Consider the following 9,621-nt stretch of genomic DNA (forward strand, 5'->3'; position numbering starts at 1 on the left):
GCGACATTGCCTACAATGCGGTTATGCCTCTAAGTCGTGCTCCGACACATGGGAGATATAGCCGCATCGTGGGTGTTACACTCTACGTGTTGGGCTCGCTAGCGCAGTCCTCCTCTGCAAGCTCATCCTCATCCGGGTCTAGCCAAGACAATAGCCAGGGACAAGCCTGTGAGTACGTTGGAATGTACTCGCAAACATTATGAACAAAAGGTATAATGAATGCAAATGCTCATGATGGGCTATGCTAAATGCACATGCTGACTGGAATTAGATCATGGCACGATAATGTCAACCTGGTGTGGATAAATAATCAAATAACAGTAGTGACAACCAAGAAATTTAAAGTGGAACATTGGGCGTTAGACCGCCCGAGAAATTCCAAGAAAAACAACAAACAGGTGTCTGAAAGCGACACCTTGTAAGGTCTTTGACAAGAAATGCCAGACGGGTGTCTGAAAGCGACGCCTCGTGAGGTCTTTAAAAGAAATGCCAAACGGGTGTCTAAAAGAGAATCAGGCGAGACAGGACCTCCCGAGAATTCAAGCGACGCCACGAGAGGTCTTGAAAATAAAAATGAGTATCCAGGTAGTCTAGACATCCCAAGTGACACTCAGTACAGTTGAATAATAGAAACGGGTTAGTCCACCACAACAATAATATTCATGACAGCCTCGGTGGTGACCATAGTTATCCTGCAAGATGAATCAAGCTTAATTTAATTATTTTCCTCCAAAGACTGACACCGGGTCCAATACTTGACCCTTCCCAACTGTGCTCATGACCGTGGACACGGCTATTCGAATAGATGTAACTCTGCAGAGGGTGTACTCTTTACCCACATGTATGGAATTTCTGTAGCCAATGTTTAGACCTTGACTAATTTCCATTAGAGTTTTTGGGTTGGAAACACACTTGACCAGCACACACCAGAATAACTTTCCGGATGCCAGGAATCACCCAAAGCATCTTTCAAGAAAAACTCTAAGTCCGGGAGACCATCGTCTCGAATAGCATGGGATCACTATTAATATGCACGAATTACAAGGGGTGCCCCCCTCTTGTCCCAACCGGATACACCCATGCGCCTTGACCCGATGACTGACATTAGTCCATGGCCGTGGAACCCTCATCGTGGCCTCTCTAAGTGGTGTGTACACAGAACGGGGTTAACAACTTACTAAATCGCACTCCCCTTGCAGGAAGACAAGTGGCAACATGGTGTGTAGTTAGGCTTAATGGAACAAGACTCGACTCTAGGTCGACTTAGGAGGTGTTGTTATTAAGACTGGCATATCTCTCATGCCACAATGACACTGTCGTGTCATAGCACAGCCCGTGCCCATCGGCACGTCCAAGGCAGGAGATACACTCCTGGATTCTTACCACATTCATACGTTAGCAAAAGGAAATATGATGAATGCAATAATGCTCACATGACATGCAACAGGGCTCATGCAATAGTGCTCAAATTGACGTGACCGGTGCATGCTTCTACTATTACTACTATACGGTGCAAAACTACTCCGATGCAACCATGCAGGCAATTCATTATAACCCAAGTCCAATAATGCTTGCCTTGACCAAAGTAATCAGCAAGAGGTTCTTCAAAACTTCCGGTATAGTCCCCCTCTTCGTTTTCTGAAAATAAAAGTCCAACTTCAACTTTTTTGCAACAGCACAAAAAGTTGTCTCAAACTATTTTTAAATAAATACTAAAATAAACTAGAGTGAAAAACAATAATTTCAAAAAAAGAATCAATTGAAACTGATCTGTGGTTTAAAAGTTATTAAGGATTTAAAACTAGGGACCTCTTTGTAACAAAATAACTGCGAGCGGGTCCCTGTGGTAATAACTGAAAGCGCCTCGGATAGAAATACGCTTCCCAGAGAAGAAAGCATAAAGAGGCAAAAGACGCTTTCGATAATCTCTATCTCTACTACTATTAAACAAGCAAACATATTCATCTCTAAATGTACCCAGCCTAATTTACATATAACACTCTCAATCAATTATAGCCTCACGATCCGAATCATTTGATTATATCTAGCCGTCCATATACACTAATCGTCAGCCAAAAGTGCGTTTAGCGATTTGAGAGAGCGGACGAAAACTCTGCCGTCTCGGTACGATCCGCAGCCGCGGCCCCAACAATCACACATGAAAAAAGGAAGCAGATCCAATCGAATCCCCTCACCCTCAACGAAGCGCTGCACCTCCGGCTTGTGGCGTCAGCCTTCTCTCCCTCCTCACCAGATTTTGTCTTCGCCATCGAGAGGTGTTAAGGGAGGCGCACGCGACGCGACGACGGCGGGGAGAAGCGGCGCATTGGCGGACAGCCGGACATCAGCGCATGTGCAGCACATAGCAGCGGCGGCTGTAAGGCCATGGCGGACGAGCAGGTGGTGCGGCTGAGGGCGGGAGAAGAGAGGCTGGGCGGCGCCGGAGGCGGAGCTCGGCCGCAAGCGTGGCACGCACAGGGCAGTGCCGCGCGAGCGCCCTGCAGTCGCATCACCGAGCGGCAACCCCGCCGCCACACTACTGCACGAGGGCAGCGCCACCGCATCGCCGAGCCACAGCCCGGCCGTTCCCGGCCGGAGGTCGCCGACGCCTTTCCCAACTTTTGGGTTGGCACCCTGATCGGACGCCTCCCTTTTGGTTAACATGTTTCTATGAAATTGAACATTTCAGTAACATTCTGCTGTGTGTTCACAACTTCACATTAATTCAGAAATTGTATGTATGAATCGACTGCATCCGATGATGTGCTTCTCCTGTTCCCTTGAAAGGATTGCTGGATGGAAAGATGTTTTTGCTTTCAGGATTTCTGGTGTGTGTACGACCCTCTAAGTAACTCTTTTTCATCTCATGCAGCAGCAGAGGCTTAGAGGAAGGCGCTGCAGCGTGGATGCACATGGGATGCTGCAGGTTAAAGTCATTTTAGTTTGTTGATAATTTGTCAGACGTAGATTGTAAGTTATATAGCAGAAATAGATTTTAATTTGTGTATGGTGTGGATTCCAAAACTAATCTGCTTGTACCGAATTAATATCTTGTACATAAATTTGCATGATGAATCTTTTTGCAAGATACATGTGCCAAAGAGGAGGAGAGTATGAAAAGATAAAGGAGTCAGGAAGGACCGAAGGAGAAATCATATGTGAGCTTAATTAATGCTGCCTAATCAGTATGCTTTTCATATTGCCGTTTATTGAACTAATATACTTTGCTTTTGATTAAGGATCTTGACAAGGCACCTAGCTGTTTTTATTTTCTGTAGCTTTTGTTGATCTTCTCCTTGTTTGGATTAAATTTCTCATTGATTTCCTATCCTTTGCAGGAACATGAACCTGATGATGACCCATAGTTGGATGTATGTGAGAGGTACAGGTGTTAGCTCATAAGCATATCAGAATACAACATGACGTGTATAATTATTCAGTTATTGTTTTTATCCATGCCTCAACAGCCAGACCAAATTAAACGACAAACTGCAATTATATGAAGACCCATTACATACACGACCAGCCCACCTGTCATCGCGAGACAAGTTAAAAGTGAAGCAACTAAATGTTTGGGTCGAATGTTGTTACTATTGGTTTCTTCAAGGGTAGTAACTTTTACCCAACATATGTCACTTTTTTAGGTTAATTGACTAGCCCCTCTTTTTATAATGGTCCAGTCAATTAAGAGAAAAGGGGAAAGAAAAATGTATGATGACACAAGGGCTATCAATTACAGAGTGAATTACATAGCCTGCAACATTTGCATCCCTGGCCCTTTTTATGACCCTACAAGGGCTATCTCTATGAGCTGAACAATTACAGCAGAGGACACACTCAAATTCAGAGTTTAGAGCCTGATGAGCAATGTTGTGAGAACTTGTTGATGATCTGCATATTTTCCGTGAAATTTGGACGTGTTGGATGGTCCATGTGAGGTTCTCCAAGAATTGTTTTTCCTCATTTTTCTGTTCTGGTAGTATGATGGATTTTGATTAGATAAGAACCTGCAGTTTCTTTGGTAAGTTGGGATTAAGAGTTCCATATATATGCGCCAAGAGAGTATGTAGGGAAATCATGATATGACCTTGCTTGAGTTAGTATTTTCTTGTGCATTTCAATACCTACTATTAATTATATTGTTTTTCCTTCCTCAGGATCCACAAATTGTCAAGCACACATGCTACAACCATCAACTTCTGGGATATTAACTATCTAACTTGGCAATGTTCACAAAATGGTTTCCATCATCTATGCGATTCTGTTTCCATTATAGTTGTTTGTTTCTCCAATGACTATGTCTACTGTTACGCACGATAAGAAATCTATTCAGGCTATGTCACTGCATCCAAAAGACTTGGTACCCACGAGTTCGTTTTCCTATTATGTACATTGCTGGAAGCCTGGAACCTTTAAAAAAATTATAACCTTACAATTCAGTATTTCATATGCCATCTGATGATACAAGGTCTTCACAGGAAAAACAATGGCACTTGCCCTTTTAGAAAACAAACAGAGGATTTTTGGGCGAACCCTCACTTTTAATGCAAGTTCACTGGACGACTACCATATCTTTATGTACCATTTGATTGCTTGGATGAAGTTTTTTTCTGGGGGATTGCTTGGATGAAGTTGAACGGGAGATCCCCATCAGCTTTTAGAAGGCATGATTTTGTTTGGTTGGTTTGGTGGACAATTCAGGTATATATCCCATTAAAACTAATATAGCTCCAACCAGGGCAGAACCAAGTGGTTAAAAACTGAGTGAGCCGAGACATTTCTTGACGCGACTGGTTAAGCTTAAATTTCCATGTGATATTCATTTCTTAAGTAATAAGGAGTTCCATGCAAAGTTCTGCACCGAGCTTGAGCCAGGAAAGTTAAGTAGAACATAGTCTGATGATCCATTGACAAGGAAATTTAAGCGAACACAGTTGTTGATGGGTGGCTCTGCTGTCCCCAATGCTCTTGCTCTTGGATCATTACTCAAGCATATCTTTGTATACACTGACAAACCGTGGGCTAGGCAATATTCGGTTCAAGATGACCTGGATTAATGATATTTCCGTTATCATTTATTTCTTTAATGAAGAAGCTTTAGTCGATTTCAATACATTTTAAAGGTAGTTATTTTTTATTGGAACTAGCAGTTGTAACGAACATTTTGTGCCTTAGTAAGAATTTTTGGTGTTGAGATTTTGCTTTAGAATATTGGCTCACTGCCATTGATATGTTTATGTGAGGCTTTTTTCAGTCATAAAAAACATCATCTTCCTTATTAACAACCAATGAGAAGACCTAATGGATGGAGTAATATATATTGTGGTCTGTATGCAACAACATGGCCACAATTGTGTCTCACCTTTGAAAATGCAACTTGAGCGACATCAAAGAATTGTGTTTCTATTGAACACTTTTGTGATACATTTATTTTGTATTTGTGGAAATCTCATTGGCTCACCGTATAAGACGTGCATTGCACGTGCAAGCTTACTAGTAACCGAAAAGAACAGAATACTGACAGGTGGGCCCCACCCGTCAGGTTTGAAATTCAAATGCCCTCTACGTGCGCGTGTACAGAGGGGAAGTGGTGGTCACCGGCATTTCAGGATGCGGCAATGGTCGGGACATGTTCGGGGTGGCATGCCTCGTCGGTGGGTGGTGGTGGTGGTGGTCACCGGCGAGCACCAAAACGACGGCGAGGTCAACTCAGACAGACGGCGGCGTCGAGTGGTTGTGGGCTTCACCGGAGAGGGCTCCGGTTGACGAATTGGAGCGCAGAAACAATCACATGGTGGATTAGTGGGCTACTAATGAAGTTTTGGTGGAGGAGATGGCCTAACGGCGATGAGAGGCTCTCGGATGCCGCGGCGGATCGGGTGGTCGGAGGTGGGGAAGATGACCGTATCGAGGTCGGGGCAGTGTGCGGGAGGTCGATTGAGTTGGTGGTGGAGTGTGTGGGTGATGAACGAGGCTCGGGGTGTCCTTTTATAGGCGATCCGAGTAGGTTAGTGGCGGAGTGGATCACACCGGAGTTAACTCCGACCGGCGAGGTAGGTTTGGACGGCGGGTGCGGTCGACGTGGAGTGGATGAGGTCGAGGGAGTCTCTCGAAGCGCCAGCGTGACGTCCATGAGCTCCACCACCTAGTCCCGATGTCGCGATCCCGTTCAGCCATGGCGGGCGGCGTGTGGCTCCGGTGACTGATAGGCAGGCGCGGGGTGGTCTAGACGGTGCGCCAACGCCGTACGGGAGGCGACGCGTGGGGAGGAGATAGGTAGGGGAGCAGTAGGGGAGTGAAGGCGGTCGGTAGCCGTGCTGATCCTGTTCGGCTGCCGCTGTCGAGGGCAGTGGTAGGTGTCGTGGTTCTAAGTCTGACAGTAATGTAGGGGGGTAGGTATGGAGAGGCAAGATCTTAGCTATGGAGTAGTTGTAAGCACACGAGGTTTACGAGTTCAGGCCCTTCTCGGAGGAAGTAATAGCCCTACGTCTCGGAGCCCGGAGGCGGTCGACTGGATTATGTGTGTATGAATTACAGGGGTGCGAACCCTTTACACTGAGGAGGGGGGGTGGCTTATATAGAGTCCGCCAGACCCCTCCGGTCCTTAGTTATGCAGGGTTTCAAATACATTAAGGTCGGGCGTTACTGGTAACGCCCCTAATAAAGTGCTATGATGACCATAAAAGCTACTTAATGACCGACCGTTAGCGTGCGGAGTGACTTTACGTCTCCTGGCCGTCGAGTGGTTGGATCTTGGTCGAGTGATTGCTTCTTGGTCGAGTGTCTTCGAGTCTGTCGAGTGGAACACCTCCAAGTCGATTGAAAGGTGATTTCTTCTAGAGATGTCCTTGGGTAGGGTAGTTAGGACAGGTCCATGACCCTACCCTAGGTACATAGCTTCATCATTAGCCCCCGAATGGATCAAGGTTTGAGTGGGGAAGGAGTTGAGAACTTCTCCGACTCATTTTTCATGCCATGAGCATATCTTGTTTCGGATCAATGAACCTGAGTGATGACAGCAACTTCCTTTTCAGTCGCCTTGATCCATTCTTAGTTTTTTGTCGAGTGAGATTCTTTACTTGAAAAGCTCCGAGTGACGGTGTGGAGGAGATCTTCCGTCTGGCAAGTTGTTCTGCTGCCCGCAGATTTCGCGGGATTCAAATTTTGGGAAGCGCGCAGGATGGGGGAGGCCGCAGTAATCAGATGGGATAGGGCAGAGCCGCCTCAATCTCTGCGCCACCTTTTTTGCCACGTATCGCGCGCGCGATTGTTACGGGATTTGACAGGATCGTCCGGGCCTACCAGTCAGCCACTCGGAAGCGACCTCATATAAGGCGTCGGACCGGGGTTTCTTGAATCAGTGCGTTCTCATTTCCTCTTCTCCTCTTCAGGCTTCTTCGTCGCGCTCGCTCTCGCCCCAGCGCCGCCGCTCCGTATGCGTCTCGCCGGCGACGATGGGGAAGGAGAAGGCGGCGGCTCAGGAGCGGGCGAAGAAGGCGACGACAAAGGCAAAGGGGAAGGCGACCAGTCGGGGTGGATCTTCCTCACGAGCCGGCCTGCCGAAGGGCTGGATCCAGGGCGACTGGATCCGCTCGGCGATCCGCCAAGAAGACCTCGACGACCTAGCCGATGGAGGACTGATCCCCCATGGATCGGTGCGGCTTTCGGGGAAGGAATCCGAGCCGCAACCTCGGGAGGGTGAGCGCGTTCTCCTTGCCACCCACGTCGACCGTGGATTTTCCTTGCCTCCTCACCCTTTCTTTCAGGGATTTCTGAATTTCTTTGGGGCACAACTCCACCACTTCACTCCCAACACAATCATGTATCTCGCTGCTTTCGTGTCTTTGTGCGAGAATTTCTTGGGTTGTCGGCCTCATTGGGGTCTTTTCAAGCACATTTTCACCTGTCGTTCTCAGACGGTGAAAAAGGCCAATCCGAGTGACGAGAGAACACAAGTGATTCAGATGTGTGGGGGTCTTGGTGTTCAGATGAGAGGGAAAAGTTCCTTTCCGGTCATGATTCTTCCCGACTCGGTCCGCGGATGGCAGTCGGCCTGGTTTTACTGCAAAGACCAGCCGACGCCAGGGCAGTCGACTGGCTTCCCTCCTTTTACCATGGCCCGAGTGAGGAAACCCTCCTCTTTGAAGGTGCTCCCGGAGGAGAAGGCGCAAGTTAGCGTGCTGGTCGAACGAGTGGTCCAGCCTATCCGTGATGGGCTCACTGGTATGGATCTCTTGGAGGTTTTCCTTCGGCGGCGCATCCAGCCTCTTCAAGCTCGAGACCATCCGATGTGGATGTATTCTGGTCTTGATGACACCACTCGGATTCACCCGGAGGAGGTCGATGATGACACACTGGAGAGGTGGCTGTCGGGCATCACCAAAACAAGGACAACCCCAGAGGAGCCAGGAGAGTCCCTCCATTCGACTAGTCCCACGAACCAGAAAAGGTCTGATTCTGAGCTTTTGATCATAATCTGAATTCACTCGCGCAGCTGTCTATACTGCGTCGACTGACTTTATTCTTCCTGCTTCCTTTCAGGCCCTTATCAAAATGTACTCAGTGCCCAATGGAGAGCAAGAGCAAGATCTGGAAGGAGAGGCGAGCGGCGGCGACAGTGGCGAATGGCATTCTGACGGAGAAGAGGACGAAGAAAGCGACGACCCAAGCGACGAAGAAGAAGTCGAATCGCCTCCTCGCAGGGAGAGGCGATCCAAGCTTGACCAAGAACGATCGAGTGCCCGTGAAAAGGCGATTGCTCAGACTGGTCAGTCTTCAAAGCGTCCTCGGACATCTTCACCAACCCCAACCGAAAAAGTGTCAAAGCATCTCAAAGTTGCAGAGCAGAAGCCTCGGAAGGCGTTGCCGAAGATTAAGATTGACATCCCCGCCGCTTCTGCATGAGTGTCTCCCTTTGTATTCACTCGACGCTCCGTGCTGTTTATTTTTTTCTTGATTTAACCAGACGAACTTTGGAACTGGCACGCTGCTACTTCCGGGACCTCAGCTTACAGAGATGAGGACGAGGTAATGGAGGATGCAGTCACTTCCAATCTGGGTATGATTTCTGTCATTCTGTCTTTATTTGGTCGACTCAACTGCAATGTGTACCATTGGGTGATGTGATTTTGGCGATTGATCTTTGAACAGCTCCTAACATTATTGACCTCCCCGATGATGATGATGATGAAGAGCCTGAGAGGCTTTTGACGAGGAAAAATAGAAAAGCTCTGGCAAGCAAGGTGTCACAGTCGACGCCGATGGCGGAACCAGTCGTTCAGGACGCTAGTGCTGCCAATCGGGGTTCTGTTACCTTCGCCGTACCATTGTCGAGTGCCCTGCCTTCTTCGTCGACTGCTCAAGCCCCTGCCGACCCACCTTCAGTTTTTGCGATCCATCATGTCCCAGAGGACGAAGTGAATGCTGCCAAGGAAGCCATACGCCAGGCGGGCATTATGATGGAGAAGGTGAAGATGGTGCGGGACGCCAGTCAGGCCGCCTATGACGCCAGCTCGGCTCTCCAAAGCAATGTTCAGGTTAGCTGGTCACCGCTTGTTCTGTTAGGATATGCTATCTGGAGACTCTCTTTCCGAAAATCTTTACATTTGTACACCCACTGGG

The 9,621-nt window shown here is 47.8% G+C and overlaps 1 long non-coding RNA gene across 1 annotated transcript; it reads left to right on the forward strand.

The window, feature by feature from the left end:
- The first annotated feature begins 2,127 nt into the window (after positions 1 to 2,127).
- On the forward strand, positions 2,128 to 4,386 carry LOC119268447. The gene is made up of 4 exons (XR_005133189.1): positions 2,128 to 2,926; positions 3,088 to 3,158; positions 3,339 to 3,382; positions 4,158 to 4,386. It is a non-coding gene; the product is annotated as an uncharacterized LOC119268447 (long non-coding RNA).
- The last annotated feature ends 5,235 nt before the right edge of the window (positions 4,387 to 9,621 follow it).

The sequence above is a fragment of the Triticum dicoccoides genome, chromosome 1A, assembly GCF_002162155.2.
Source record: "Triticum dicoccoides isolate Atlit2015 ecotype Zavitan chromosome 1A, WEW_v2.0, whole genome shotgun sequence".
NCBI lineage: Eukaryota > Viridiplantae > Streptophyta > Magnoliopsida > Poales > Poaceae > Triticum > Triticum dicoccoides.